This window comes from Pleurodeles waltl, chromosome 3_1 (genome assembly GCF_031143425.1).
Source record: "Pleurodeles waltl isolate 20211129_DDA chromosome 3_1, aPleWal1.hap1.20221129, whole genome shotgun sequence".
Classification (NCBI taxonomy): Eukaryota; Metazoa; Chordata; class Amphibia; order Caudata; family Salamandridae; genus Pleurodeles; species Pleurodeles waltl.
Genome location: NC_090440.1, coordinates 496,875,334 through 496,893,843, shown reverse-complemented (window position 1 = coordinate 496,893,843; position 18,510 = coordinate 496,875,334).

The window sequence follows — 18,510 nt, the reverse complement described above, 5'->3', positions numbered from 1 at the left end:
TCCACCTGCATTGTGGCTGGGAGATCGATACATCGTGGCTGGAGAAACCACAGAAGACCTGCTTGCGGCTGCTGATAATGGCACAAACACCACGCAGCATGGTTTTCTAACACTGTGTGACCGGATTTCGAATGCATCATCAATGGGGGTCAAAGTCTTAGTGAACCCTTGCAGATCCGAGGATTCGAGGTGACCCATCTGGAAATCGACGCATCGCTCTCTTGTGCGAGAGGAAAATGACCCATCTCCGACCCGGCCTGAGAAAAAATGACACACGGCCTCAATTGCGAGTAAGGAATCAACGCATCGCTGCACGCTGATGCAAACTAGGTTCTTTGTGTAAAATGAACAATTCCATTATTTTCTATGGAGTAAGACTTTTATTCTTTTGAAAATTCATATCTTCACTTTTGCATGTTGGATTTTTGTTGTCTTGGTCTTGTTTGATTTAGATAAATATTACCTATTTTTCTAAACTGGTTTGGTGTACATTTTCTGGTGTTTTCACTGTATCACTGTGTGTTGGTACAAATACTTTACACATTTTTTTTTAGATAAACCTGACTGCTTATACCAAGCTACCAAGGGTGTGAGCAAGGGTTATCTTAAGTGTGTACCTCCATTGCCCTAACTAGAGTGAGGGTTCCTGCTTGGACAGAGTGAAAATTGACTGCTAACCAGAGACCCCATTTCTAACACCCTTATTAACTTGGTCTAGAGTGAAGATGAGATTGGATCTCCCTACCAAGGGTTAATGAAATTCATTATCTATATGAATAGGTGAGCAATTATAAACCTCTTTAAAATGTGACACCCACTGGCTAGTTGTAATATGATGGCATAAGGCTGGGCAGTTATCGCTCACAAAAATGGCTGACTGATAACGTGCCAAAACAAAGAGCTATCTTTACTGGTGCATTCCTGGCACTATAACATCCCAGGCTATTTCTTTTAAGGTGTCTTTACATGGTTTGAGTTCCATTTTATAAGACCTTCTGCAAGCAGCTATACATTCCTGGTCTTTGGGAGAATGTTTTAACACCTGCTTTAACCTTCATAATGCCTTACAGCAGTTGTGATCAAACCATTTTGGGTCAGATGACCCAATATTAAGAGCTGGAGTGTTCAGTAAGGCTACCACCTTGGGAGAGATGCCTTCATAGGTGGCTAGGACCCCACCTCACTAGAGGAGCATAGATCAAGACAAAGAACACAAAGAGATTGTTTTTTAAATTCCTCATCGCCACTTGGGACCACCTTAGTCGTCTGCCTTGATCTGTTGGAAGAAGCACCCCTGAAAACACTGGAAGGCTACTAGCATGAAAACAAAACCCCCTCTGAATGACAGAGAAACTGGGTAATGATCACTAAATGAGCTAGGCAGTGTACTAAAGTTGAAAATTATCACATAGTGGGATGCTGATACAAAAACTATTATTGATGAACAACCCCTTCCAGTGAAAGTAGGTAATATGCAAGGACTTGCAGAACTAATCAATTTATCCAGGGCAAAGACAACATTATAAATGTTTAGGATTCCATTAAGTTCAGAGCCTTCTTTTGAATGATCCATGTGTTACTCCTCCTCTACAGTACATTTAGGTAAGTAGTTAATTGTGTCAAGAGGGCCAAAAGATTAACATAGGCTTCTGCCACTGAAGTTCGATTCATAGGACCTTTCTATTGGCCATCAAACAGCTTAAGATAGAGTTTAAAGAAATAAGGTTAGAAGATTCATGCAGGCCAGGCTTTTGCATTGTAAAACTTAATCAGTTCAACAGTAGTAACACCAGGAATAATTAAGTTCTAATTTTGTAACAAACTTGAACCCACAACGACCTCCTTAACCTTCCCACTGACGTCTGGAGAAATAAAGGCCCTCCCAGCCACTGAAGCCACTGCTGGGGTAAAATATGTTTCATATCCTTCAGGAAAGAGACAGTTTGACTCTTTTCAAGTCTTGTAAACAAATAACCTGATACTGCCTTGTGAGTGGTAACCAATTTAAGTCATTAAACTTAGATGCCATTTCTAGCAATGACAATAATAGAAGATCTTGGGGGTTGCAACCCAATTTGCCAACGGGTGTTCCTATAAACAAAGTGATTTCAGGTGACATGGGGGAAACAGGAACAGACTATACCAGTTAATCATGCAAATCCAGATTTCGTAGGGGAGCATATCAGTGTTGAGTGCATGATTGATGTGGTACCTGATTCCAAGAGACAGAACATACCACTTCAGGCTTATAAAAAAACCTGAGAGCAAAAGGCTGGATGTTTTAAGGCCCACTAGGTATGAGTATACCTACGGTAGCCAGGACCCATGCTGCAATAGTAGGCCTGTTAAAGTTGACCACCACACAGTCCCTTACCCACTTCTTCTCATTGCTTCCCACCCAGCTCACTCTTCTCATCATGTCATTCTCCTTTGTACAAGGGCCCAGGTTGGAATCAATACCCAGCCAGTGAACCACTTTGCTCTTTAGTCCATCAAAAGATTCTGTCTGGACCCTAACGATGGAGTGACAATTCCCATAATCACTATGTACGGGGTAGCTTCAGGGGGCAAAATAATTACAGCCCTCATCTTAAGGCTGGTGACTTGATCCTTGGTAAAAAGTCAAGACCATTAAGGTGTTGTTTGGAGAAGAACACAAGCAATATTTTCCAGGCAAATCATCTGGCCTACAGTTGCACCTCTGTCACCTCTGTAATTGGATATAAGGACCTGTAATGGCCAGACTGATACGTAAGGGATTAGGTTCAAGAGCAGGCTTGCTTGTTTTATTCAAGACATCCATAATTGTCAACAACCTGATTTCAATGGACATCAGAATCAGATCCAAGTTAGCACACAAAGTGGCATTAAAGTCCACCTTAAAGTCATCAACCAGAGAATCCCAGGAGGCAGAATGTCGTATGGAAAATTTCTCTGTCTGTGATTCAGTGTTATATTAATTAGGAGTGAATCTAGGCATGAGTTCCACCTTCCTCGCTCGTTCTTTGGGTTTGGACATGATGGATGATTAAGCTCTGCCTAGAATCCTCTAGAGGGTCTGCAACTGATGGGGAACACAGCTACATCCTCAATTACAAATGTACGGCACATCAGGTTTGAATTAGACAGCAAGGGATGAGTAAAAAAGTCACCTACAGCTGTTGGGAGACTTAATGGATGCTGAGGTAAACTGTCCCCCTGCCAGGGAAAGACAGTGCTCTGTTAATTCTTTCAACACCACCCCCACAACAAGAACCAGAAAACTACTGATGGTAGAAACTGTTGGGGGCATGGGCGGAGCCACCGAAGGGGATGGTGTGGAGGATAAAGCAGCATTTATTTTACCAGTGTTACAATGTCACACAGCCCTCAGCTGGAATAAATCCACAGGACACACTGCACTAAAGAGTGCTCACCTGTGTGGCCCGTCTCCCTGGGCCTGATGAAATGAGGGTAATGCGGTTCCTCCTACACAGCTGCCAAGCGGTCCAAACAAACCACAAGTGTGCTCTGCATCTGCGGGAACACACCCAACTATAGATTATTTGCCTGTGTGGCCCTGCCTCTTCTCGGTGAACTCTGGGGAATGCAGTTTCCCCTGTGCAGCTGCCAAGCAGTCCAAACAATCCACGTGTGTCCCACGTATGCTGGAACACACAGAGCTGGAGAGTGCTCATGTGTATGGCCCACCTTTTCCTGGGCCTGGTAAACCCTAAGGACAGCAGTCATCCCCTCCGCAGCTGCCAAGCAGTCCAAACAATCCACAAGTGTATCCCACATTGACAGGAACACACAACGGTAAAGAACACTCGCCTGTGTGGCCCCGCCTCCTCCCTCCTAGGCGTGATGAACTCTCTGGACTGCAGTTCACCCTTCTGAAGCTGCTAGGCAGTCCAAACAATCCAAAAGTGTGTTCTAATAAATTTACCAATTCTGACACCACGGCTAAGCTTAATATGAGCCTATATTACAGTCGGGGCAGTGACTCCTGGGGTAATGGAGAACAGATAGGCAAACTGCCCCAAAAACTGGCAGCAGTCTCTCTGTTGATCTAGGCTCAGGGTAGGGGAGAGTCTGACACCCTCCACTGACCCATACTGCACCTTGGAAAAAAGGAAGCCAGGTAGAGGTTCAGTCTCCTCCTCCATTGCATCATCCATGACAAGTAGAATGGTTACTTCGGACCTTTAGAAGTGAGGTTTGAGGTGACTGACGTGCAAAACCCTTAAAGGAATCCTGAGAGTCTTGTGTTCCACCAGATTGGTAACCTCACTTTAAGACCATTTAATCTCATAGGGCCCAGACCAGCAGTCTTGTAAGGCCCTGGGCCCACAGATTCCATCACTTACACTTTTTGGCCAGGCTGAAATTTGACAAGAGTGGACTTCTGGTCATACTACCATTTCATGACATCCTGGCTGGCTTTTAGATTCTCTTTAGCCTTTTTCCAGAAGTGCTTCTTCTAGGTATGGAGTGCAAGCACGTAGCTGACCACATTCTGGAGGGCTTTGCTGGGAACTCAATCAATTAATCAATTCATCAATCAGGATTTATAAAGCACAGCTAATTACCCAATAGGGTATCCAGGCACTTGCAGGTCCTGGAGGCTGATTCTAACAGCCAGGCCTAGAGGGCCATTCGGAATTCTGAAAGTGAGGTAATGGTCCACAGGTGCGTGGGGAGGCTGTTCCTGTTTTTTCTGGGTTGTGAGAGAAGGAGCGTCCTCCACTTTTGCTTTCGTAGATGCAGGGAGTATGGGCAAGTGAACGGGAAACAGAGCATAGTCTTCTCAATGGTTGGTGGAAGGTCAGGTGGTGGTTAATGTATGCAGGTCCTTGGTTGTGTAGAGCCTTGAGTCCATGGGTCGTCAGTTTGAATTGTCATCTATTCTGTACAGAGAGCCAGTGGAATTGCCTGAGGTGGGGTGTAATGTGGGTTCATCAGGCAAGGCCGGGGATGAGGCTTTCTGCAGCGTTCTTTATGGTCTGAAGTCTCTGCAGGAGGTGTGTGGTGATTCCTATGTAGAGGGCATGCCATGGTCCAGTTAGCTGTTGATGAAGGCCTGTGGCACTGTGCATCTAATGTGTAGGGGTAGCCACTTGAAGATCTTACGTAGAATGCACAAAGTTTGGAAGCAAGCTAAGGAGATTACGTTGATCTGTGATTTCATGGTGAACTTGTTGTCAATGATGGATCAGAGGTTTCTGGCATGGTCTGAGGAGGTGGGTGTGAGGCATAGCCATGATGGCCACCGGGAGTTGCTCCATGTGTTGCTGCTATTGCCAAAGATTAGTACTAACATCTTATCTGTGTTCAGCTGCAGGCAGTTCTTCTTCATCCAGTCAGCGCCATTTGTCATGCATCTGTGGATGTTAGTTCTGGTGGTGGGAGGTGGCGCTGTCGAGAGGTGCAGCCTCGAGCCATCTTTAGTGAGGAGGAGGTGGCACCGCTAGTTTGTTTTGTGCAGCAGCACCTCCCCTCCATGCTGGCAGTAGGCACCTGACCTGGGAGTGGTTACACCCTTTAGGAGTGTCAACCGCTGTGGGGGAGGGTGCATGGTTGATTCATCACCACACTGTGGGTCAGCACACCGAGCAGAAGTTGATGCATCATTAGGGAGACATAATCAACCGGGAACAGGACCTACTCAATCTGCTGGGCGGCAAGGTGTCAGGGCTTGGTGAGCAATAGATATTTATTGTTGTGTGTGTTGTTCCACAATGCTAATTTTTTTTCTAACAGCAGTGCTGACTCTCACAGGTAAGTTAAGGTTATGTTTACTTATTATGTGATGCAGTTTGAGAGAGTAAGATGAGTCCGTGGTGGCGCTTCCTAGTTGTGTTTGTGGGCACACATTTGGTCTGATTATTTAAGAAGCCATGCAGACAGAGACACACCCTACCACCACCAAGAAGAATATGATAGTGGTAGTAGTGGTAGAAGTAATAAGTAATATCAGTGAGTTAGCATTCCCTTCTTTGTGCCTTTCTTTATGTAGCTTATGCAGTCCCTCCCAATTGCAATTCCCCCAGTGAATGTGTAGTATAATATCAAAACAAAGATCACATGTTGCAATATGAATGCATAGTTAGTGGTACGTAGTTGTAAATGTAGGGCCATATCTATTTACAAGGCTCTTTGCACCACCGGAAGTCAAGTTTAGTGACGGTCTGGTGGCGCACACTGCAGGGCCATATTAATAAGGCCACGTAAAGCCACCACATGTGGCTTTTTATGGCCTTTTGAATGTGGACTGAGTCAATGCAGCGCCAGTCGCTGTGTTTACTCACCCTGCAACAGGGAGGTGTGCCATTGTCCTGGGTGTTCCCAGGTAACAACTGTGGCATTTGACACATTCCAAGATTTACAAGGTTTTTTAAACCTAGAAATGCATCAAAAGCTTCCACCTCCCCTGGGGGCATAAGGGAGATGCAATGAGTCTGCATCTGCAGCACAGATAGAAAAAGCAAAACTCATCTTGTAATTGCTTGTTTTGCAGGAAGGTGTCCCTTCCTACACAAAACAGTCATCCCCTCAACCCAGCCATCCTTGCAGCATGGTGTAGGGGTGCCCACATTGGCTCCTGGCGGCCCATTATGTGCCAACACAGGGGAAAAGGACAGGAATGCCCCATGTCTGTTGTACAAACAGCACATTCCTGCCCTCTCCTTTTGATGCAGTGCAGTGCTGCAAGAAGACTTGCGTCACTACCCTGCGCCAAAAGTTTGTAAAAATGGCCCGTAGTTTTGGAAATTTTGGTGAAGGACTTAGGTGTAGGAATTTGGAAAGTAAAAGTAATAGGTCTACTTGAGTTGAGTCCATCATACTAGGCAAACTGATGTTTGCCTCTGGTTGTCAAAAACATTTTTGGGGAGATTAAGTTTACAACTAATCTGTTTTTTTTATCTTCCTTTATTTCTCCCCTCAGCACCCAAGGGAAAGAAGAGGGCAACATCATCGGGGGTGTCCACTAGGAGACAAGGTTGCCAGTGCCACCACCAGTGCAGATGCTGGCAGATCTGCCGGCCCCGGTGAGTCTTCCTGTTACATTAACATTATTTCCCTATTTTTATTTTTCACCTCTCCTTATTTCAAATTATTTTTCTTTTAGTTTTACTGTGCCTGTCTACCTTTTTTGTACATAGTTTCATTCTATGTAAGCTTTGTTAATTTCTTGTTATTCTTGCATTTATCTATTTGACATTTTTCTTCTGTACCTGACTTCTTTCTGTCTGTACTAGCTTTCTTCTGCTTTGTTGCTAGGCTTACCTTTCCCTTCTCCCCTTTTATATCTTGCGGACTGGTACTTAATACTGAGAGGATAGATTTCTAGGACAGGTACTCTACTGACACGATTGCATGCCTAAGTCTGCTTTTCTTCACATGTTTGTGAAGGTTTTCTTTGCCTTCCTCATTCCCATCGCACCTGCCAACCACAATCTCACCATAGGTTCTCCTGGATTAAGCAAAGTATTCCACCCCTTTAATGTGATTCAATAACTTAGGTCCGTCCCTCCATTTTCTAACAACCGACAACATTTCTTAAAAGGAATGATGGAACAAGATAGAACTGTAATGATCTATTGTGGTTGTACTTATTTTGTTGGAACCAAGTTGGGTAATATTTTTTCCAGCCCCACGACCACCAGCGCTGGGGCCAGCGGCAGCACCAGTGCACCAGACACGGCAGTGGTTGGAGGGGGAGAACTAGAGGCAGCAGGGATGGGCACTGGTAAGTCATATTGCTCTTGCTTATTGACAATTACTAATATACTCACTGCAAGGACGTTTGTTTGTGAAGCCCCTGGTTTAGCAGCTGCAGTGGGGATTGCGTTCTTAATGGAAGAAGAATGGGTGAAATGGTGTATGAGTGAAAGGATGTGTAGGTGAAAGGAAAATATGTATAGGTGAGTGATAGGAGAAGCATGGGTGGGTGAAGATTCATTTTAAAAAAATTGTTTGTACACAACATGGGTTATAATTTGTCTTTTTTCTTTTTCTTTCTTGCTATAGCTACTCCTGGTGAACATGATCAAACCCGCCAAGAGATTGCAGCCTGGCTGCAGCGGCAGAGGCTGGAGAGGATCCAGAATTATATTAGTGGCTGGTGGCCCTTGAGGGGGAGGAGGATGAGGCTGAGGCAGCAGTGGCTACCTGCACCAGCCATAGCTTCTCCAATCAGCCTGAAGCCTCCCAGTGGCACCACCATCGCAGCTGCCAGCCGACATCAACCCGTCTGTTTTCCACTACTGCTGCCCCCCTCATGCTTGGATTCATTTTCCAGTGCGGCATCCTACAATGCCTTGTGTGCCTGGACCTCCGGATGGCACATGTGGAGGCAAGCCTTGATGATCTCTGGACCCATGTCTAAAACACCTTCTTCTTACTATTTTTAAAATTTTGGGTTTTGGTGGGAGGGACACTTGTTGTGGATGGAGATGGGGTTTTTAATATTTCTTTGTTTGGGAAAGTGATGTGCCTGTTGTAAGGGGGAAAGGGTGTATTTTCATATTTGATTAAAATAAAGGGGACACATTTATTTTATTCAAGTTATGCCTTAAGTGTTTTTTTTGGGTGTTTTACTTTGTACTGCCTGCTGTCTTTTAGTACAGCCTGTTTTTTAAATCTGCAAAAAAAAAGTGTATTTTATTTACTTATACTCTTGCTCCATTGCCCTGTGTAAAGGGTTATCCATCACTATCAACTTGATTGAAAGAAAACAGAGAGTTAGTCGGTCATCATCATATTATCATAACTTTAGGAAGACTGAGACCAGACTTCCACAATGACAGTATTTGACACACAGCAAAGAAGACCTGATATGATTATAAAATCCAACAATATCAATCTCTTCTGAACAATGGTGTGGGGCAACAAAACTAAACTTAGGAAAATAAATCATGAAGTCAGAAGAAGTGTGCTCAGACTTGAGTGGTTGGACCAGGTTAAGCATTTATCAAACACACAACACACACATGAGGCATGACTGATGATGTTGATGGGGCCGGTGTGGAATATTGCTCAGGTAATAGGTTAAGGTCATAAAGTGAGTTGGGGTTGCTTTCACCACATCTGCTCCTGCAAGTGAGTGATTCATTTATGGTGTAAAATTAAGTCACACTTCAATGAATCACACAGCCCGGGGAAGAGGGTTAGGGGCTTGATTAATGGATGGATGGGAAAGGGGAGTTGGAGAAAGGTGTGATAAAGACAAAAACTAAGAAGCCATAGCAATTGTCATTCGGGCGCTGAGCAGTATACCACCATCAATCTGTCGTGGAAGGTAATGAAGGGATAAGTATGATACAGTTCAGTTAAATGCATTGCAAACACCCCTTCTGCACCAGAGAGACCCCAGATAGTTTATTCTAAGTGTTATGTCTTCTAGTTTTGAAATATGGAAGATTGAATTTAACCCGTCCAGTTCTAAAAATGATGATTGTTAAAAGGAAAACAATACTGTATTGCCAAATTGAGTGAGGCATCTCTATTCTTCTTTGAATGTCCATCACTCTGGTGCCTGTCTGAATCTGTCTAGTAGGTAAACTGGAGTCTTGCGCCTTCCCCAAGTTGTTTTCATACAGGAAAGTACTAGGGGAAGGCATTTGAATTGAAAAATAGCAGCTGTATAATAGAGTAAAGGAGAAGGACAAAAGAAAGCAAGGTAAGCTTCATGAGGAGTCAGGAGTGTACCAAGAAGACTCAGAGGCAGACAAGAACATAAGAGGAGTTTCACGTTTGAGCCAGTAATGCAGCAAACAGATGCTCAGCAGCATTTTCAAATTAATGCACCTCTCTCCAGTTCATAGAGCTGATTGAATACTAGGCCCCAGAGTCTTTGCCATCATCATGGTTTCTCTTTGAAGTTCATAACTTTCTCCGTTCTAGCTGTTGAGGTAGTCCCACTCTGAACCCTGCCACATTCCGAGTAACTCCATCCCAGTACTAAACCAAGAAAGGTAGGCCTGTGAAGTGTACTGTTGTTGAAGAACAAATAGAGAAACAGAACTGGAGCATTTTTTTGTGTCAATTTGTTTGCCAACTACAGTGGCTGGTCTGTTCTGAGGAACCCCAAAAAAGGAGAGGACTCTTCAGGTACATTTCACAAATTTTTAAAGGTCAATCACATTAAGGAAAAAATTATCACCCATCGGCCCCCAAACATTGCAAGTCATCGGAAACAAGTTTACAAATTTGTTGAACTCCCTCCCTGTCAGCCACCACATACATCAGTTATCACTCACAAATTCACAATCACTCAATATATCACAAATCATTGGTGCAATATTTACATAGTAGTTACCTCTTTGATGAAATACACACATTGGAATTAGGCATTGGCAGTGGCAGTCTTTTAATCATTGATCTTCCAGGGCAGCCCTGCTAGGTGATGTAAAAAAAAAAAAGGGGTAGACAATGGCATGTGTGGGGGCTTCTTCGCTGCACACGGTTCCAACTGCAATCCGGGCTTATATGTGACTATAAAATGGTGGGACAGCATAAATCTGACAAAAACATAATGTTGCATTTTTCTTTTTTTGCAAAGAAAGAAAGAGAAAAAGAACCTGAAGGAGAAATAATTAAAAAGTTCTATGATTGCAAACAAAGAGCACAAACAGGCCTATGGCAAGGGGCACTGGCTAGATGGACAAAATGGCTGCCAGCCACATGGTCAAGCAACAACAAGAGGGAGCAGGGAGGCAAGGCAAACAAAGAACACCTGCAAGCCTATGGCAAAGGGACACTGGCTGCGCGCACATATACCACTGAAACATTAATTTCATGCATTGATGACTACTAGTACTGGGCCTACTGGCTAAATGGCCCTTTGGAAGTCTAGGCCACATTATTTAAAAAATTGCAAATGTTCCAAACATGTAAAAAAGGGCAGGTCCTGAGCTGTGCAACAATTTTCTTTTCAAAAAGATAAAAAATCAATAAAATGCTAACTAAATAACTAAGCCCAGCCTTAAACTCCAGGCCACCCACCACTTTAATTTTTCAAAATCAAATTAAAGTACAAGGAAATACTGGTGCATTCCCAAGCAAACAAACAGCACCATTCTACAATAGTTTTGAAACTTACTTGCGTGATTTCACTAAAACAAAGTCCTTAAATCTAAAGGTAGATCCAGGAGACAAAGAGAGTTATCCTTCCACCTCAAAATCCGAGTAACAAGTGACTAGGAGATGGGCAAAGCACTGGAAGGAGCCTGCTGGACAGGAACCTGCTGGACAGGAACAGAAACATGGAGTCTCTGATGCACTTTATTCCTTTTTTGAAAAAAGAAAGGCTTGTCAATCCGACAAACAAATTGCAGGCTCCATAGGAGAAGAAAATCTAGTTAAAATCTCTTTTTGACTAGATTTAGTGGCTCTGGAGAAGAAAATCTACTTCATAAGTGAGTTGTCACTCATGAGCATCCCTGTTTTGGCCACTGGCACATCTGGCATCAGCGCAAGCATGGGTGAAGTCTAGCATATGCTTGCTGGAGGCACAGGAGTATCATCAAGCTCATGAGAGAGAACCAAAACCCAATCTTGTGAGTGTGAACAAACTCCTCTCCACACCAGAGTGTGGAATTTGAGAACTGTGCGCTACTTCCCGTAGTTTCGAAGTGCCTGAATTCTGCAAACTTCACTGGTGGAGGGGAGTTTTACACCCAGGCATAGTTTTTTGTTTTGCAGGAGTAGACGGGGATTTTTTGAGTAGTGGTCTGACTTCAGTGCATCTCCAGGCATCAGGAAATGTTGCAGTGGTGATAGAGGTGTTGAGCAGGGTGGTGAGTTCCTGGCCAAAACTTTAGATTCCAAGGTAGAAGATGTGGTTCAGTCATGGGTCTGTGGGAGCTTCAAAGTGGATGGATTTCATGGTAGAGGTGATGTCCTGGGTCGAGAGGATGCTCCACTTGGCCAGTGTGTGGTTCCCATCAGTTATGATGGTGGCGGATCTATAGAGGAAGTACGTAGATGTGGGTTGGGTGTTCAAAGTTTCTGTATATGGTTGTGATCTTGTCGTGGAAAAAGTGGGCGACGTTGTCGCACAGCTGCTGTGAGTGTGTGATGTTTTCGCTGGCAGCCCGTTTGGAGAATTCCTTAATGATGACGAAAACATTCCCCCAACCCTCCTTTACTGGACTGAGAGACCCTTGCAGAGGGTGCCCGTACAGAAGTTCAATGGAGCTGAATGAAATTCCCTTCTCCCTGTATGCAAACAGCAGACATTGCAAGAGGATGTCCCACTTCCGTCTCGAGGGCTCTGATAGGACCATGATCATGCCCTTCATGGTTTTGTTGAACCTCTCAAGAAGCCCATTCATTTGGGGGTAGTAGGGTATGGAGAACTTAAAGGTTACCCCACACTCCTTCCACATGGATGTCATGTATGCAGACATGAAGTTGGTACCATGGTCAAGTACTAGCTGCTTGGGGAACTCACCTGGGTAAATATCCCCATCAGTCCCCTGGCTGGTGCAGTCACTATTCACAGAGGTATAGCCTCCTTGAACCGGGTGGAATGGTCCACCAAGACCTGGATGAACTTGTTGCCCAGGGCTATCTTGCATTCCAGAGGCCCAACAATGTTGGTGCCCACTCATTTGAAGTAGGTGCCAATGGCAGTGAATGGCTGGAGGAGAGTCTTGCACTTCCCTCCGAACTTGCTATGGGCCTGGCAGGTAGGGTATGGCCTACAAAATGCATCGGAGGCCAAACACATCTGGTGGTAATAAAAGTGGCTGACAAGCCTTTCAGAAGTCTTGTCCTGCCCTAGAGGGCCTATCAGGGGAATATCATGAGCCAGCTGTAGGACAGTCCTGTAGCACTGTCGGACCACTAACAAACGGATTTCACCAACCTCAAGAACCTTAGGTTCACCACATAGGAGAACATTCTTGAAATAGAGCAGGTAATCACCAGAGGTGTCACCAGCTGCCTAGGCCGCAGCACGCCACACTAGGCTTTCCAGAATTGGGCACTCCATCTGTGTCTTGAAGAGCTCCTCCTTGGTAGAACCCCCTTCTTTCTGCCAGTTGATCAGTTAGGGTAGGTTCCCCAGGGTGGCAATGTCCTCCTCTGTAGGTTCTGTGGCACCACCCTCAGGCTCAGCCTTTGCCTGGGCTGCAAGAGTTTCAGGAGCAGGTTTAGTGTGGCACTTGCTCTTCCTCTTTTTGGCAGGGACCTGGGCCATTCTTCCATTCTCCTGGGTCTCCTAACTACCCTCCTGGGTAGCCATGAACCTTTTGGGCCGGTATGCACCCCTAACATCTTCAGGTGCAACCTGAGCTTCACCTCTTTCCACATGGTGTGTTATAAGTCATTGCCAAGCAGACAATCCACAGGTGTGGATGGACTCACAGCTATCATCAAGGAACCTGAGACCTCCCCCCACTAAAAGGGAACTAGAGCCACTAGATAGTGACTCTCATAGTTGTCAGCCACAATAACCTGGTGGAATGCATTAGGGACTACCTGCTGTTATTTCATCAGTTGATGTTATCTGATCATCTCCTTTTGTTTTAATTAAACTCTTTTCCCTAATTTTATTGTTATGGGTGTTTATGGGTGAAATATCTTTAGGCTAGTTCTGAGACCAGCACAGAGAGATAGATAAGCAGTCAAGAATATGTCCAATCAAGTTAGTATAAGTTGCTATACTGTGAACTTGTGTCTTCATTAGTAAAAACAAACAACACTGAAAAGGAGTCAAATTTAGTTATGCAAAACTACTCTAAATGGGTGTTCTCCGTTCTTGCAGTGAGACACGGTGGAAATGCAATTGCTAAAGGGAGGATCAGTTTGTTGACTTTGTAGAACATTCAGTGTTAGAGACCAAGGATCACGTCCATCTTTTTTAAGTATTACAAACTCAGTGAAGAGAGGGATGTTCCCAGCACAGACAAAAAATGTATCCGATGGGGCAGGGCAAGTGGCCTAAGGTAAATGTTTTAGCAGCAGGTGAATAGAATTGACCATTCATGCTCACAAAACCATGGAACGACAAATGAATAGTCAAAGAGTAGATCATCGTAATAAGGTATTTAAAGTAAAATTTACTGAGGGAACATTATAAGATGAGATAAACTCTTAATTTTGTGTATCAAATCCTATGGGATTTAATCTTAGAATAAAATCACCTACAATTATAAAAATGGAATTCAAATAAATTTCTCAATGGCCTAGCCATTTGGACATAATCATAAACACAAAATATTTAATGCAATTAGAGAAGAATGATTTTCAATAGTGAAATGACTTAGCAAGCTAAAATCCACTCACATTCCATGTCTATTCTATTCAGCTTTCTGGCAACTTTTGAACAAGATAGGATTCATTGTTAAGTGGCTTCCAGTGGTACAGATACAAACCCATCTATTTAAGGCACCTAATGCAAATCTCATGCAAATCAATCAATCAGGTTTGTAAAGCACAAAACACAAAGCAACCCCGACAGGGTTTCCCAGTGCTAACAGGTCAGTGGCCAGTAAAGCCATTCAATATCTTAGAATAACCAAGTCTTAATAACATCAAACTAGTGCATATGAATTGCATAAGCTCAGTTTGACTGGTAAATTATTCCATCTCTTAGGGCTTAAGGAAGCAAAGATGTGACTTCCTTGTCTTACCCTTTAAACCTGGGAATAGAAGCTAAGCTTGAATTCCAAGAGCAAAGTGCTCATTTAGGAATGCAGGGAAGTATAACAGAGCATTTATATGCAGGACCTACCTGATGCATGGCTTTAATGCATAGGACAGTGTCTTGTGTTTGATACATTGTGTGATTGGAAGCTAGTGTAGCTTGCAAAGGAGTTGAGTGACTGGTTTGGTATAAGCGATAAGACACAGTAGCCGGGTTGCACCATTCTGCACAGTCTGTAGCCGCTTGAGCTAAGACTGTGTGCCCCCCCCCATTGCTGTAGTCCAGGCTTGAAATTAACAAGGCTTGCACTGCAGTCTTTTGTGCATTAAGTGGTAAATATCATAAGACCTTTCTTAGTCATAACAATAGTCTAAACAGTACTACCTTCTTGATCTGTTGCTAAATAGTCGGTTTATCATCCAGCCAGAAACCTAGGTCTTTGATGGATTGACTGGGAATTTGCCAGGTGCCAAGTACCTCTGACGAGCAATGTGGACCGCATAGCTGGTTCTGATTACAGAAAATAAGCAGTTCTGTTTTGCTGCTGTTTAATAAATTAAATCACACTAGGAGAATTAATCATTCAAGTAACCAGACTTTTTTTGCTTAGTTGAAACTGTGACTATTCCATGCCAGGGCACAAGAGAGGTGTGAGACATCTCCATCCTTAGCCACAAAAAAAAAGTATATTGATTTCTTTGAGTTGGTAATATAATGGATGAACCTGTGAAATATTTTGGAATTACAGTTCTGTAATTCTCTTTTCCTATCAAAGCGGGATTCACATTTTAAAATTTCACAAAATGGCTTGGGGCGAAGGGTGCTGTATTTGAAACAAAACACAGGATCTAAAGTATTTTTACCCTCCCTGATTTGTTGGGCTAACTGGGTATCAGAATTCCAAGAAGAACAGTATCTTGAAGACAAAGATTAGCTCCTATTAAGCCAAGTCATCTTTCCCTAGCAGACTTTATGATAACTTTGAGAAGAGATCTGGAAATGTTACTTCTCTTCCTGTTCAGTTCAAAACTGCCCAATTTACAGATGTAGGCTAATTTCTTCATGATTTAACTTGCTAAGGGGTAGGAGCACTTTTATTTTGATGCTATCAGATTAATGAAGAGCCATAACTGAGCCTGGTCAACAAATAATACATTTAATAGTATGCAACACACATTAAGCTTTACAAAAATAATAGAGAATCCTTTAGTATCAAACCAGGAAGGTTTATTAAAAGGTAATGACTTACAGGAGGCAAAAATCTGATGAATTGCAATCAATAATCAGATTATGTATGCTCAATCAATCTATCAAAGTCTTCCAAATCAGAGTCCAATCCAGTAGGAGGTTGCCTCATCAGGGAAAGATAAAGGAAAGTCAGTCTTCTCTCTGAGTGAGCACTCTCTAAAAACTCATACTCTGCTCTGCTGTAATCTCCTCTTCCCCCAAACTGAGCTAATGACACTCAAACTCTATCATTGTACACACCTACATGCTGTTCCCAGAAAGACTATTGAATCAGGTTAAAGCAATTACATACTCGTTAGGTTCTCATAGTTTCTCTCAATACAAGCTTCTTTCTTCCTCTTTCAAAATTTCACTATCTGCAACTTTATTAGGTACATGGACTAGTCTGCACACTGCAAGTGTCTCTTGAACGTGCTATTCATTAAAACATTGCACATTGGTTACAAAGAAAACTAAACATTTTTTCACAAGGGAACTAAGGAAAAACAACATCACACAAAACATTTATTATATAAAAGCCCTATCACACCTCACAGGACAAGAAATACATATTTCCATTATTTTGCATTGGTTTGAGGTGCATATGTTACACTTAGGATTAATGTTTACATTATGATATGTTCAACTCACAGGTGATGAAATTCTCATCCTTTCTGGCCTTGCAGGTTGTGTCAATGATGCACTGCTGTTTCAGAACTCATGAGTCCATAGAAAATGCCAATAGTGATTTTGCCCTGCCACCTTCCAGTTGCTGGCTAGTGGGGTTCTTTGTATTTCAGATCTAATGGTACCCACATTACCACAGCACCATCCAGGGCTTGCCTCATTGACCACCAAATTAGTTGGGGTATTTGGTTCCCTAATCCTGCCTCCTTCCCATGTCACATCCTTTGTAGTCTATCCTTCCCAGAGAAACCATTGAGAAGCTGGGGGAAGCCAGGGGGCCTTAAGGACAAAGGGGGTCATTTCAACCCTGGCGGTATAAGGTGCTTACCGCCGTGCAGAAGACCGCCAATACACCGCGGCGCCGGCGGTAGACCGCCACAGCTATTATGACACACATCACGGAATCCGCCGAAATTCAGACGCCCACACAATACCGCCACACCAAAGGTCAGCGATAAACATGCGGAAACAAATCCTCCACCTCCACGCCAACAGAAACACGCCCTTGCCATTACGACCCACGAATCCATGCGGCGGTCTTTCAACCGCGGTATTCCATTGGCGGTACACACCGCCGCACTCAAAATACACACACATATACAAAACACCGCCACATTGGACAATTACAAATACACACACCTGATACACATACAAACACCACACCCACACATCCAATACAATATAAAACACACACTCACATCACCCACAAACCCCTACAACCAGAAATTCTGAGAGAAGGTGAGAGGGAGAGCACAGAATAGACAACCCCATCACACAGAGGCACACAACACCATCACCCACACAACATCCAAGCACAAAACACCACATACCACTACACTCACCACACTCATGACCACATACACCACCCCACACATCACCCACACCACCCCATGGCACGCCAAAGACACCCCCGCTTCTCCGAGGAGGAGCTCAGGGTCATGGTGGAGGAAATCCTACGGGTAGAGCCACAGCTATTTGGCTCACAGGTACAGCACACATCAATAGCCAGGAAGATGGAGCTATGGCAAAGAATAGTGGACAGGGTGAACGCAGTGGGACAGCACCCAAGAAATAGGGAGGACATCAGGAAGAGGTGGAACGACCTACGGGGGGAGGTGCGTTCAACGGTCTCCAGGCACCACATCGCGGTACAGCGGACTGGTGGCGGACCCCCACAACTAACAACATGGGAGGAGCAAGTCTTGACCATCTTGCATCCTGAGGGCCTCAGAGGAGTTGTTGGAGGAACGGACACAGGTAAGTCAACTATCACATCCCCCACCCTACCTGCATGCTATCACACACCCCCACCCACACACCCTCCCCTATCACCCAAACTCCTCACTAATGTACTAATAACACAAACTACACATCCCACCCCCAAGACCTGCATGACACCACTAAGCATGACACCCATCACTAAAGCATGCCCACTGCACATACCCAGAACCCCCCCCCAACCATCACCACACAAGCCCCCACACAGGAATGCCTGCACTGGGGTTCACGCACACCCAACCATTGCACACCATGAAACACACACATGCAATAATCATGTACTTATACCCCCGCAGGAACTCGAAGGAACGTCACCACACCAGAGGGTCCAGACAACACCACTCCATCCCCAGAAGAGGCCCACAGTGACGATAGCAGCTCTGCCCTACTGGATCTTGATGACCAGCCCGGACCATCGTGGGCCTCAGGACAGTCGGTTCCCCTTGCCCAGCCACAGCCCAACACTGGCCTTCCACCCTCTGGTAACACCAGCACAGCACCCACCCAGCGGGCCCAAACCTCCCTACCCAGGACAGGTCAATCAGCGGTGTGCCCACCACTACAGGGCACCCAGGCTAACCCACCACCCCAACAACAACAGGGACCTGGGGGCAGTGGTAGTGGGCACATGGTCCAGGGGATGGAGGCACAGGAACATAGGGGAACTGGGAGGGCTGCTG